Source organism: Lissotriton helveticus, chromosome 6 (genome assembly GCF_964261635.1).
Source record: "Lissotriton helveticus chromosome 6, aLisHel1.1, whole genome shotgun sequence".
NCBI lineage: Eukaryota > Metazoa > Chordata > Amphibia > Caudata > Salamandridae > Lissotriton > Lissotriton helveticus.
In genome coordinates, this window is record NC_136067.1 from 506,401,003 (window position 1) to 506,415,783 (window position 14,781).

A 14,781-nucleotide genomic window follows, 5' to 3' on the forward strand; every position below is an offset into this window, starting at 1 on the left:
GCAAATGTGCCAAATCTGAGTTAGACTTGTTTTCTCTAACACCCACCATAAGCAGCATCAAAAACAGCTTTTTCATGGAAGTATTTGGTGCCACTGGCACAATAGAGTTTTTGTGTTACGGTCCACGGATATGTATTTGGATCTCAACAACACTATGCTGCATCTTGTCTGTAAAATCGTAAAATCAGATGGTACCAACATAGCAGCAGCCACTAAAGTGGCGACGATAGCTAACCCCATTTCTACCATGTTTAATCAGGTGGACTTTACCCTGGGCAATCGCCTCCTCACATAAAGCGATAACATGTATGCCTACAGGGCCTACCTCAAGAGTACTCTAAATTACAGTAGCGATACCCTTAACATGCAGCTCTCAGCTGGCCTCTTCTACAAGGATACATACGTACAGTTTGAAGTCAAGAAGCTGGATGGTAACAATCATGGTTTTGTAAAAAAGAGAAGGGTTTGACGCCGGCAGTCACCAGTTTGACCTCCTAGGGTGCATACATTTAAACCTCTTCTTCCAAGATGAACTGCGCATCAATTGTATTGATCTTAAGATCAAGCTTATCTGCAACAAGGACTAATTTGGTCTCATTACGGGGGATGCAGATCAGTATAAACTGGACATACTGTCCACTAGCCTGTTTGTAAAGAGAGTGAAAATGTCTCTAAGTGTCAGATTAGCTCATGCCCGATGCTTTTCAACTATCTAACGCCAAATACACAGTAGAAAGAGTAGCTCAGAAGGTATTCAGAATCCCTGCAGGTACTCAATTAACCCAGCAGCAAAATATATTTCTGGGGAAACTACCCAAACATATTATCATGGGTTTTGTGGACAATACCCCTTCTAGCAATGTCTATGCCTTAAACCCCTTCAATTTTAAACACTACAACATCATCTATGCGGCGCTGGTACACACGGGGTCTGTAATTCCTGCAAAACCTTACACACCCAGTTTTGGAATCTTCAATTTTTAGGGGGAATATCTAGAGCTGGTTTCGATAGCCCGGAAGCACCTGAGGGACTGCAGGGTATTAGTGTCAAGAGAAGGATATGGGGCTGGATACAATATGTTCACATTCGATGTGCCTTTTGACCAGGAAGACGGGGATCATTATAACTTGGTCAAAAACCGAAATCTAAAAGCTGAAATACGGTTCAGCGAGTGTGAATATTTTTGTATTCTTGGTATTCAGCAGCGTTATTCAGGTCAAGTATGTGACAAAAGCTGCTCTGTGGGTGGAGTATAACAAGATAAGGGTTCAGGATTTGCTAGCCATCACATGCGGGGAACAATGTATATATTTTATTAGTAAAATGTCACACCGTATGATGTTTAGAAAGGTCTTACATCTATATTTGAATAATCTTGTTAACAATGACCGGATAGGTGTGAAATTTGTAAAAGGAAACATTGAGCTATGGTACGTTCTTTTAAAACGCAATACACCGTACACCATAATTGTAGGGTCATGTAATGTCTCAATGTTTAATGGTGACTGCCTAAAATAAAGAAATTAAAAAACATGCATTCAGACTGTGCATTTTTATTCTGACACATACAACAAGATGATGAAACAGGCTGAAAAGTTAAACATGTTTATTACAAGCAGTTCTGCAGGCCGAGTATAACAATGACATACTTACTAAATAGATTTAGGAAGGAAAAAGCAAACTCATATGTTAGCAGGTGCATAACTATACACACAAGCAATTCATACAAATGTTCAAAAAGTCTGGAGAAACATCAGCTTGTTAGCCAGGTGTGGGGTCTGGCCAATGTCTTTTTCTGGGGTACAGCAGACGTAACCTGTGTGCTCCATGCAGGGGATAGCCATGGATCGTTGGAGGCTGCTGGCGAAGGACAGAGTGGTGCCTTCAAACTTTCAAGCATGTGCCTGGTCGCCATTACCCATGAGCGTTGAAGGGACGTTGAGTTCTGGAAATGCTCACAGAAATTGAACCCAGCCTTTAGAAGGATTCTGGTGCATTAGGAGTTTGGTGTGCATGAGGCCTTTGATTCAGTCGTACATGTGGGACCCAACAATTGGCTGCCCTCTCTAGAGGAATTTGCCCCGCTCATTCCACAATGTTAGGTCTTTAGAAGATACTAGCTTAATCATCAGCATTTGCGCAGCCCCACAGTACCTTTGACTTATATTTTTGAAAAGGTGGTCCAGAAAGATATCTGAGGATGGTTATGGGTCCTGTGCTTGTTTTTGTTGGTGTCGGTTGTTGTTCAGAGTATGGGGCATACACAGATAGCCTATGTTTTTGGTTATTCCACTGCTTGTGGTCGTTTAAAAAATGTTTAGGGGTGTTTGTGTCAAGACATGCTTTTTTGCACTTATTTAAATCAGACCTGTTCAAAATGTCTTCATTTTCAGCAGCCAGCCAGAGAGTCTAATTTTTCCTTATATCCCAAGCATTGTCCATCGGCAGTCACAGCTGTTCCAACTGTTGTCTAAGTATCAAATACATCTTGGCCGCATGCTACAACACTGCCCCAAAAGGATACTTGTAATTATGAGTATAGCTATACCAAACAAAGTACCGGTAAAACTACCTGATTGTTTTACCAGTTTCTTCTTGGAAATAACGTAATACTTTTTATTACTTTGCTTCTTGATAAGGTGCTGTTTCTTCTTCAAACCCTGTAACTTACTCTCTGATATAAAGACTAAGGGGCCGATTCTGATCCTGGATTTTTATTTTCCATACAAATAGGATTTTTATTTTTTTCCATACAAATTGTAAAAGTCCCTTCCGACCCATGTAGTATGATTCATACGGGAAAAATACAAACAGATCGGCCCCATCCTTACAAATCAGATCGGGAAAAGCTGTACGACACAGACTTGTAAAAAAGACCATACAATTTGTAAAAAGGATGTCCAACCCGTCAAGTACGATTCGTACCGGGTTGTCAGCCTACAATTTGTATGGAAAATGGCCTGTATACGGGGAATGACTCGTACCGGGCAACTAAGCGAACCCCTATACGCCTCGTACCCTGGTATGACTCGTTCTGGGGGTACGACTCATACCGGAGTACGGGGCGTATAGGGGTATGAGGCGTACAGGGGTCCCCCCACATGCAAGGCGTGTGTATGGTGCGTACCCCAACATCACGCATGTATGCACCGTACGTGCGCGATTTTGGGGTACGGTGCGTACACAGGTGATTTTGGGGTACGGTGCTTGTACGGTGCGTACACGACCAGTACCCCTTCATCGCGTATGTACGCACCGTACCCCACTTTACGTGTCATACGTACGCACCGTACATACGCACCGTACCCCTGTATTCATGGGGTGTATGACGCGTACATGGGTGGGTCTGTCTCGTACTGTTTTCGGGGCGTACAAGGTTTTGTCGGCATTTTTTGGCTCTTGTAAAAAAGAGCCATACGGAGTGCCGTTTGTACAAATCGTACTTGCCGGGTTGTAAACTGCTGCCGGGAACACATGGGAACGTTGCGTACAGAGCAATCCGAATCGGAATCGCTTGTATATACGAGTTGTATGGTCTTTTTTACAATTTGTATGGAGTGCCTCTATTTGTACGGATCGTACTTCCTAGGTTGTAGGGGCCTCCTTACAAGTATGAGTTGTATGGGGAAACGCTCCATACCACGATTTGTACAGTGTTTTTCCAGGATCTGAATCGGCCCCTAAATCTGTTAGAGTGTTTAGGGCTATTTCTGAAATGGCCTCCACTAAATAGTCTGAAGCATTTTTAGAAGGGCTACATTACGCCAGAGACAGCCTACCACGGTCAACATCTTATATTATAAGGTCTAGATTGTAAATGTCACAAAAAGTCTTCAACAACTCTTTTTATAGGCTCTGAGCTTGATCTTAGGTGTGTAAGCGATGGGGAGATCAGGGGGTAAGATATCAGCCCGTAGTATGTAGTTTTCTAGAGTATTATTTTTTAGGTCAACCAACAAATAGCCATAAGGCTTTTCAGAAGCGTCATTTAATGCTTCCAAGAAAAACTCCCTGGGGCAGATTTACAAGGCCCTTGTGACACATTTGCACCGCCGCTGCGTCACTTCTGTGATGCAGCTGCAGGGTAAAACATGCACCACGTTGCAACTTCTTTACAATGTGAGGCATCTAGGCAAATGAGTCATGTTGTAAAGCACTGCGCCACATGAAACTTTCACCAGGTTTCATGTGGGCATTCAGTTGCAGGGTGGGTGTTCCAGTGGAGGAAAGCCACGTAAAAGTGATGCAGTGAAATATACAATATTTCACTGATTCAGTTTTATGATGCCACTGCGTCAAACCCTTATGCCTGCTTGAAGCAGGTGTAAGGAGTGATGCCCCACGTTAAGTATGGGCGGCTCCTGAGCATTGCTGGAGTTGCGTCACGCTTGCAACACAACTCCAGCAATGTGCCACCCTTACACCACAAGATATGACACGCATCTGCCTATCCTTGCGCCACGATGGGACGCATTGTAAATGTAATGCATCTGTGGTGGCACAAGGGGAGAATTGCATGTTGCATCTATTCTGCCACATCCCTGCTGATTTGCAGAGATGCGCCAGACCTTGTAAATATGCCCCTCAGTTTGCTGGGAACATCTGTTTAGCTATGATGGATATTTGTTGTTTGTCACTGGGATTTTGAAATGAAACAAGGTATGAGGCGTTGAGACTTATACAGCGACTATTCCTACCCTTGTAAAACAAGTTCTGCATGATGTAGCATAGGCTTAGATTGTAATGGCGTGAATTGTGAGCAAAAGCTTTCTCTACCTCAGGATGAACAACCCTTCAAGCATAAGGTGATCTACAATTATCATGTTTACAAGGTTTTTCTGCAGCAGCACATCATCAGTGAGATTATTAGGTATACCTTCTATAAACATGATATGTGGGAAAATTCAGGATAGTTCAGTATAAATATCTTGCCAGCAAGAATGAAGTCATACAATGTTGTTAGGTTGGGATTAAACACCTACAGCATTTTCTGAGAGCTTCTTTATAAGATAACTTTTACAGCAGTTTGATGGATCAGCTAAAACGCAAGAGAACAAATGCTGAAATCTGGTGTCCATAAATGCTGAAATCTGGTGTCCTTAGTGCAGGGTTTAACATTTGTATGGCAGTGTTTTACAGTCCTCAGTCAGGAACCTTTTATCAAAAACAACACGTAAGGTCTTATGTAAGGGCTTGGTTGTAATTTCCCACTTTTATGGATCTGACTATGCTAGGCTGATTCACAACTATGGTTTTATATTTTTCACAATCGTCCACTGCTAAGTATTCATGCACCAGGTCCTTCAGGCTGTCAAAATTGATTTTGAGGGTGTTGTTGATATTTAATGTTATACCTTTGACTTTCATACATACTTTGTTGTTGTTGGTTTTGTACGAATACGTCTTAGGCCCTGATGATATGAATTCAACTACATACTCATCCTTATCGAGTTCACTGGTCAAATTACCTAGATAATCACCTAGCGGAGGTCCTTTTTCCCCTGGTTTACTCACAAAATTAACAGAGTCAGTATCATGATACAAACAATGATCCTATAGTTTATCCATAACCCTGTAAAGCTCTAAACATGCGTGAGTGGTCGTGAAGTACGCTATGAAGATGTTTATGTAGTTACACATTGTGGGGTACTCTTTTGTGTATTTCCAACACAAAGCTGCACTCTGGCCATCAATAAACTCACAGCTGAACACCTCGTGATATGATGCAAAGAGGTATTTGAACTGTTCGTTAGGATCTGTGATTATGGCCATGTTTGACAGGTTTGTATGCTGTGCGAATTTTCCCCATAAGGAGTTGAGACAGAGTTTGGCTAACTGTTGTCTAGGGGGTTTGACCTCTATCAACTGGGGCCATAAGCAAAAATCCTTGTGAGCGTAGTAGTCATTGATGTATTTTTGCTTTGCTTCCTGGCTAGTGCAGTAATCGGGATACCCTGTTGCCTCCTGTTTGTCTCTGAGAAACAAGATAATATATGCAGAAAAGAGTTGTGTTGTGGTCTTCTTAAAATTCCAAACTTTGTGTACTCTTCCTAGACTGTAGCTCAATGCTACACCAGGTCCCTGTGAGCATCCTTCGTTCTTCAGTGTGCCTACACTCGCTAGGGTCTTTACTCTCAGCACATGTTCAACAGAAGGGAAAAATAGGCTTCCCATCGGCTTTGTATGGTAGTACCAAAGAAGCAAAGCCGCCTTGGAGGTTAGATTTGACATTTAACTAATCCAAAGTATTTGGATATGGGCTTAAAATCTCTCTATATGATGGTGGGGGGCCTAAGGGGTATAACTTCATCTTGTTCACAGACCATAGTAATGTCTTTTCTCACCCTCACCCGTGGCCCCGTACAGTTGTATATCGCGGGGCTCCAGAGGCTCTGGTAAATCACAATCCTTAATGAAAGAGCAGATGTTAGCATATTTAATCACTCATGCTCCCAAAGGGACCTCATAACATACCCAAATATGCAACATATTGTGCCTTCATCAGAGTGTGTCTGTGAAGGTCTTCAAACTTGATACCCAGCAGTCTGTTAAACTCATGGGGTTTGTAACAATAAAGGTAACCATGGTAAAAAACAACCATTGTATTCAAAGGTAGTTGGCATACCCATCCAGGTAATAAAGCCCCAACCGGTATTCTCCACCCTGTAAGGCATGTTGAAAATGTATGTCTTCTTTTGCAGAGACGTACATGAGTTATTGGATAGATGGTGTTGAATAACGTTTCTGCTTACCATTATAGAGGTCTGGTGGGACTAGAGCGATACTTTCAGGACTTCAAAATGTGTTTGTAGATGGACATGCACATGGAAGCCAGAGTGATGTTTTGAAAGGGATCTATGTATTCTATAGATTTAGTCATTTGAGGGGTGTTGGGTTCCAAAACCTTTACCTTTTTAGTCATCACCACCACATCAAGAGGTTGCAAGCTTTTCTCATGATCATTTGATCAGCCTGACAATATGCTTTAAATTCTGTTTGAAAATGAAACTCATTTTCATGGTTTTCACTATGCCATCGTAGAAAGCTCTCTTTTTCAGCAGGCATCATATACTCAACACCTTAGCAGTCGGCAGCCGGCATGGGCCCCTCATAATTCTGGTTCACCCAGGTGTTAAAAAAAAGTGTGGAAAATAACCTTTACATCCTGGAGTACCAAAGGCTTTTGGCAGCTTGCTCAATTTCATGAGCAGAAAATGTACGGTGTCTATTAAAATGATTTGTAATGGGCCAGCCGTTAACATCAGTTTGAAGCCCTGGGTGATAATCTGTACAAACATATTTTCATGAATCGTATTTTACAGAATAAAGAAAGATTTGTGCGCTTTTGAGTTATGTGACAGCATGGTATACCCTTTGAATTTTGTTTGAATGAATGTGTTGAGGAAATCACTTGAGGTGGGCGTAGTACGCGTAGTCGCACTACGCCAAGCTACGCGAAGACGTTCTCGCACTATGCGAACTTCACGTAGCTTCGCAAGCATGCGTAGTAGCTTGTTGGACCCGTTTGCGTGCCATTTTTCTTGCTCGGGAGCACGTTGTGCGTGTTCGGGGCGCTGTCTGCGTGCTCGGGGGATTGTAGCGCGCAAACTTACCCATGTGGTGGGCTATGGGCGTGGCCATCTTGTTTTTTTAATTGTCCTGCCCGCTCGCGTTGCCTTATTTCCTGTTACGGGTCGCGCATTACGTGTTTGCGTTGGTCAAGTCATGTTCGGGAACGCATCTACTTGTTTGCGCCAACAAAGTGCGTGTTAGCGAGAAATATCGCGCAAACTTACTCACGTGGTCGCGCTGGGCGTGGCCATCTTGTTTTTCACACTCTATGCTATGGTTCTGGGCCTAGTCTTCTATCCAGCTTTTATCTCTGCAATCTTTACTCATGTTCACAGTTTTTCTGACTTTTTTTACTTTTCATCTATCTCTCTCTGTCCCTAAGTTTACATTTTTCATTTTATTTCTACTTTTACAACTTTTTTTTCACTTTTCTACTGTTTTATTTTACTTCTTTCTTTAAGCTGCTACTTCTTCCCCCTAACTTTTTTCCCTTTTGTTCTAACTTTTCTTTTCCGCCTCCACCCCAGAACCATGCAAAGGGCAACTTTTCGGGGAGGCGGAGTTGGCCGCCCTTGTTTTTTTCATCCAGCACCACCTCCCCTTGACCTTGGCAGCAGGCGGCAGGCCAGGCTCCGGTTACCGTCACTGCCGGTGGGCGAAGGTGCGCCGGGCAGTCTTCCGCTGCACCCACCAGCAGCTGGCCCACCGGTGGGCAGACATTCTGGACCGGGAGCAGGACCTGTTGGACCTGCTAGGTGTCGAGGTCGTGGGGCTTGGTGAGTAGCTAGTAATATATATATAGTAATATAAGTATTGTGTATAATTCTTGGACGAATAAGTAACACGATTACTGGTGCGCTTAGTTACATTGCAGATCAATTCTGTTTCAAAATCTTCTGTGATTGTATGACACAGGTGCTGCTCAGCACTTCTCTTACTTGTTTGTAACTTTGCGCTAGCTTGGGCTGATTAATGATGTTAGAGTTTACTTTATAGAACTGAAGTTAGTTAATGCTATTGCTAGAGTCTAGTCCTTCCATTGTCCTTCAGTGAAACAGTGGTGGATGGATATAGGTTTGCTTAGTATTAGTTCATATTTTGTTTATGGTCTGCATGACGCCTCCTCTGTCAATGAATGCTTAGTTAGTTCTTACCCCAGCCCTCCATAGAACCTTTTTGTAGTTTGTTTAGTCAGTGGTAGGCTTAGCAGCAATAGCATTGTCAGTCAGTAGCAGAACAACATATGACGCAACCAACCATCAATTTTGTGTATGCACAAATTCATGCATGTGTCCTCCATCTCATCTATGCATTTTTGCTGGCAATAATAAAATGGAAATGCAGACTTACTGAACAATTGGGCCGTCTGGAATAGGTGGTGTAGGTCAGGTGGTACTGGCTTCGTTAGTTAGTATTCTGCAATCAGAATGATTATGGAACATTTGATTAGTGTTCTATAAGTAGACGGTCCGTGAATCCTGCAAGCCAGTAGTCATTTAAATAGATCAATTTTATTGCAATTGTTGTTTCCTAAAATGTTTGAGCGTTTTATTTTAATGATGTATTTGTTTCACATCACTCAATGTTTTTCTCTTTCTTTATTATTGCTTACATGATCAGCACCCAGGGACAAGAAGACGGGGTCCGAGTCGGCGGGACCACCACCAGAGCACTCCTCTACCAAGGATCCTCCTGCTGGCCCCAGTAAGTTCTACAGTGCTTCTATTATTAACAATTACATTTCCCTAACTTTTTAACACACCTTATTTTCTCCAACCTATTAATTAAGCTTCCTTCCTAATTCAATTTTAACAAAAGCTTCTTTGATCTTCATTATGTTTTCCAAATTTTGGGTATCCATCCCTGCCTTTCAGTTCCTTCAAACTGCCTCTGCTATGACTCTCTGTACTACTACTATAAGACTGTCTGTAGCTAAGCTTGCCCTGTTGGCCACTCTTTACTTAAGGTATTATTTTGAATAAAGCTGTGATAGAATAGCTGTAGTCACTGGGTCCACTCCTGTCTTTTGCGTTGTCCTCTGTAATCTCTAGGCCTTGTCAATTCCCACCAACAAAATGCGCAACCAGATGTTTGTCTAGTATTTTTTGTTAGGTTAGTATACTACTACTACTCTTGTGGGTATTCTCTGCACAGCCACATACAGAACTATGCACAAGAAAATAGGATGCTGGTGATAGGGAGGTTGGACCTTACTTACACCTCAGTCACAGAACTCAGAAGAACCCACAATCCACTGACCGACTACCTATAGTGTCTCAGTTATTAGTCATTTGTCCCACTCCTGACCCCCCACACGAAGATAGTGATACCCAATAATTTTATTACACAACCCAGAACATAAGTAACACCCTTTTGCTCACTCACTTGTGTAAGTCCACAACACCACAGACACTCAAAATATACCACAGAGTCTATGTGCAAGTTCAAAAGCTTTATTTTTTTTAAATAACAACAAGCTTTGTAAGTTGTTCCATGAAATACATCCAGCTCAACCATGCAAAATAAAGAAGATTAAAACTATACATTTGTACAACTAGTGCACGATAGGAAACTGTGGGAATTGTGGGAGACCCCTCACCGTTGAACGTATACGGGTTACACATGCATCTTTCTACGCTCTGCAAATCTCTGGTTCGTAGAAGGCAATCTTCTCATCTGCCTATTATGAGAAAAAATGGTGCACGTTAGACAGTATGAAATACAATTATGCAAGATTTTTGCAGTCGTGCCAAAACATTATGGATAAGCAATAGGGACTAACCAAACTCCATACAAAAACGTGCCTTGTTTTTCAACCTCTTCAGTTGTATGCAACACTCATGTGGCCTCAAAGGCGTCTTACTGCACAACAAGCTGTGAGGTAACATGCGTAAAACAGTAGACATGGATCTAAAGGGGTTACATGGCTCAGGCTAACTTTCCAAAGACTAGAGTAGGAGTAGAGATGAGATGAGCCTAGGGACCATATAATAAATTAATACTAATGTCTGTCTACTGACTCTGCTGTAGTACGTAATTTGGACTAGTGATGATTTATGTTGTACCTAACTGTTTTTTCAATCTTCCTTCCTGGTGAAAAAACTAGCAAAATAGGGGGAGGTGTGCAGGCATCTAAATAGGTGTACTTGTTTTTATAGGTGCACAACTACTACCAACAACCAGTGCCGACGGGGCCAGCGGCGATGTAAATGTTGCCATCCAGGAGGGGACAGGAGCTGCGGCACCCATCAGTGGGGGAGGAAACATCAGCAGTGGGCGGTGGTAAGTTATATTCATTACTTATTCACATTAAAAGGTGGAAGGGGATCATTTTCCTCACTGTACCCTGAGACTTATTAAGTAAGTATGAACTTGAAGTTGTACTGGACAATATACAACGGTTGAATGAGACACCCTTTACTTGGCATTACCAATGCATTAGCAATAGCATTACCAGCGTGAGTTGAGTAAACAAGGCCTCTTCTATCAGACTCCAAATCAGTTGTGAAAGTTATGGTGAAGACTAAAAGTCAGATTAGATGACCTTGATGGATATGTTGAACAAAATGGGAAAGAAGTGAAGTTTGGTGGAAGGAGGAACGACGAAAGAGATGTAATATGACTACCATAGAAGGATACTTTGGAAGCAGCATGCAGGTGGCTGATAGGAATCTGATGCATGGGTTGTTGAAGGATGGGTGGAAGGTGAAAAAAGATGTCTGCCTGCGTGGGCGACACAATATGGGTGAATAGATACAGTGGATAGCAAGAATCATCAGCGGTGTTTGTGTCAAACCCAAAGCCAAGGCAAGGAAGGAGTGGACGCATGGGTGGTTGTTGGTGAAAGTGAAACCAGCTAAGGTTTGTAGAGCGATAATATAGAATGATAGACATTTACTTGGATGGATGCCCCCTGGATGTGTTGTATTCATCTTCGGTGGAGACTGTCACTGGAAGCAGAGTCTTACTTTGAAAATAATAAAAAGGAGATACGAGTATAATGCCGGAAAAAAACTCCAACAAATGTTACAGGCCGGGGAAGCAGGAGGATAGATACTTAAAGTTATCACCAATTTTATGTACTGCGCTTGCTAGTGCTACTGTGCCACTGTGTTGAATTAATTTTGTGTTACTTATTTGCTAAGAGTTTCGGCTACAGTTCTGTTTCTTTCTTTATAGATACTCCTTCCCAAAAACCATCCCAGAAGGAGTTGGCAGCCAGGGCCCGGCAAAGGAAACTGCAGGCCATCGTGGAAGAATACAGACGGCTGGTGGCTCAGGCTGAGGAGGAGGAGGAGGCGGCGGCAGCAGCTGCTGCCTCTTCCAATGCCCCGGGCCCCAGCCAGGCCCTGCCTGCAGGAGTACAGCGCCGTGGTCAGGCAGCCGCCCACCGCCGGCATTTCTCAACATCAGCCACCCCCCCACATCACGGATGCAAATAAAGGTGCTGTGCATTTCGGCAACAAATTCTCCTCCGGGTGGCAAAGCTGGAGGATTAATTAGAGGAGCGTGTTAAGATATTAGTGGACAAACACCTCAAAGCCCGCGATTGTAATGGACCCTAGTCATTTGCCCCTTTTTCAATACTTGTGTTGGTGAGTGGGAATAGGGTGTTGGGGTTTTTTCTGGGACATTCTTTGGACTTGGACAATGGTTGGGATTAGGGAGAGGGGTGGGTGAGGGGTGGGATAGGATATTTTCGTATGACATGAATAAATGTTAATTATTTTAAACGTAGACATATGATGTTAATGTTTTGTGACGGGGTTACTGTTTCACGAATTAATGTACGTCACAAGGTTTACTTGCAGATGCAGGGCAGCGGCCAGTGTTTGATTTACATAATTTATTAATTGGCCACATTTGTAACGTGCAAACAGATAGATGCGGTACCCCTCACTATGTTATATTTGTCCTATTAGTACTACCAGTCTCTCCTCCATTATACCTCCCAGCAAACTTATCTTACCTGTGATTGATGATGATTAAGTTCGGCACCGCAAGGGCTGCATGGTTTCCCAAGACAATGGAGAAGATGCTGTGGTTGTGTGATGGTAGTAGTAGACACTGGCACTAGAATTTTCAAACAAAAACAAAGAGACAGTCATTTGCCTGAGAGACAATGTGGGAGTAGTAGAAAAGTACATTACATAACAAGATTGACAAAAAACAATATTGCAACTGCTAAACTAAAAGAAAACAATGGTGTCGGGACTGCCAAGTACAAGAAGATAAGAAAGAAGTTCAACTTTAGTAGTGTTGAAGGAGTCACTTAAACACAATCCTAATTCGTAAACTTTAATGCTGCAAAATTAAATCCAAACAATGCCGGCAATTAATGAGATGTATTCGGTGGGTCCCTTTGGAAAATGTATTGGCTTTGTTTGGTAATTGGCTGCTCCCTAAAACTATTTCTCAATTTTCTTTGCTAGCTTTCAGCCCGCTACAGCAGGTATTAGGATTTCTCTGAGGGCATACAGTCGAGGCAAATGTAATATATAAGAAATACTTCCTTGTACTGTTGAATTGTGTAGTAGTAGTTAAGTACCACTCATTATTATTAACCATCAAGTTATAACTTATCTTCATCATGCATGCATTTCCTTTTACTACCTTTACTTTAGATTTATTGGGTAGTGGATCATCAATCATCGTCTTCATTGTTGCATTGTTACACAGAGCTTGGGTGGACAAGCAGAAGAAGATCCTGGCCCTGCCTCGTTGACATTTAATTAGTGTTGCTTTCACCACATCTGCCCCTGCAAGGGTGTGATCATTTGTTGGTGTAGATCTAATGTAGTCACATCACACCTCGATATAAAACCACACAGCTCGGGGGAAGAGGGTTAGGGTTTGATGAGTGGATGGGAACGGGGGTTTGGGGAAAGGTTTGACAAAGAAAAACAGTATGCATGGAGACAACAAAAGCAAAACAATGAAGACGATGATTGATGATCCACTACCCAATAAATCTAAAGTAAAGGTAGTAAAAGGAAATGCATGCATGATGAAGATAAGTTTTAATAATAATGAGTGGTACTTAACTACTACTACACAATTCAACAGTACAAGGAAGTATTTCTTATATATGACATTCGCCTCGGTTGTATGCCCTCAGAGAAACCCTAATACCTGCTTTAGCGGGCTGAAAGCTAGCAAGGAAAATTAAGAAATAGTTTTAGGGAGCAGCCAATTACCAAACAAAGTCACACAAGCGTAAAATAAATGAAGAGGAAAAAGGAATCAAATAAAATACGAAAATGATACTAAAGTTACTGTATTATCCAGGTCCAAATGTGTAGTTGTATCTCGTCATTCATCTTGGTCCTCCCGTCCATGGACACTCTGAATATCATTCTTGGGTGCCACTGGCTGGATGATGAGGATTGGTAAGGTAAGTGTGAGTTGTTGCTCCAAGTATGATAGCACTGGGTAAAAGGCCGGCCTGTAAGTGTTGATGGAAAAAGAAAAGGGGTATTACAAAATAACTGAATGAAATAATGAAATTCAATTACGGTGTAGTGCAAAAAGACAAGACTCGTGAGCGAGAAGACTTTCAGACTGATGCAGCTTGGATATATTGTGTCTAACTCTACTCTACTAGTTGCACAGCATTAATCTAGAAGGACAACAAGATAGGAGCCAGCACAGACCAGGCCCAAGACACCGGGCCTTGAGGACCGTGACCCAAACTCCATTTACCTTAATTTTTCACAGAGCCAGACAAAAGGCATCTACAGCAACCTAGCATTTTCCAAATCAAGTGACTAAATCAATGCACCATTGTCAGTCATCAATCATACCACTATTCTACTCCACCTCTGCACACACTTGTAGCCTAGGTCTGCTGTGGTTCTTGTTGATTGGTTGTGTTTACCTTGTATTCCACTTCCTGAAACATATTCCATCAATCATCTCAGATCCAACCGACTGACAGCGTGCAAAGATAGTATGGTGGTCATTATCATCATCAGGTGTGGCACATGTACGTGTTCTCCAACAGACCAACAGCAACTCAGTCTGTAGTGAGTGACTATGATTCAGTAAGTCCAGACTGCACCTGCAGTAGTAGGAGTACAATTGGTTAATATTATTAAACAACATGGAAACATTGACTATCACTTGTGTCACAAGTACTTGGTTATTATTAAACTACTAGTATAGTTCTACTTCATGCACATTTGCACAGAGTCAGCAAGTATCCAATG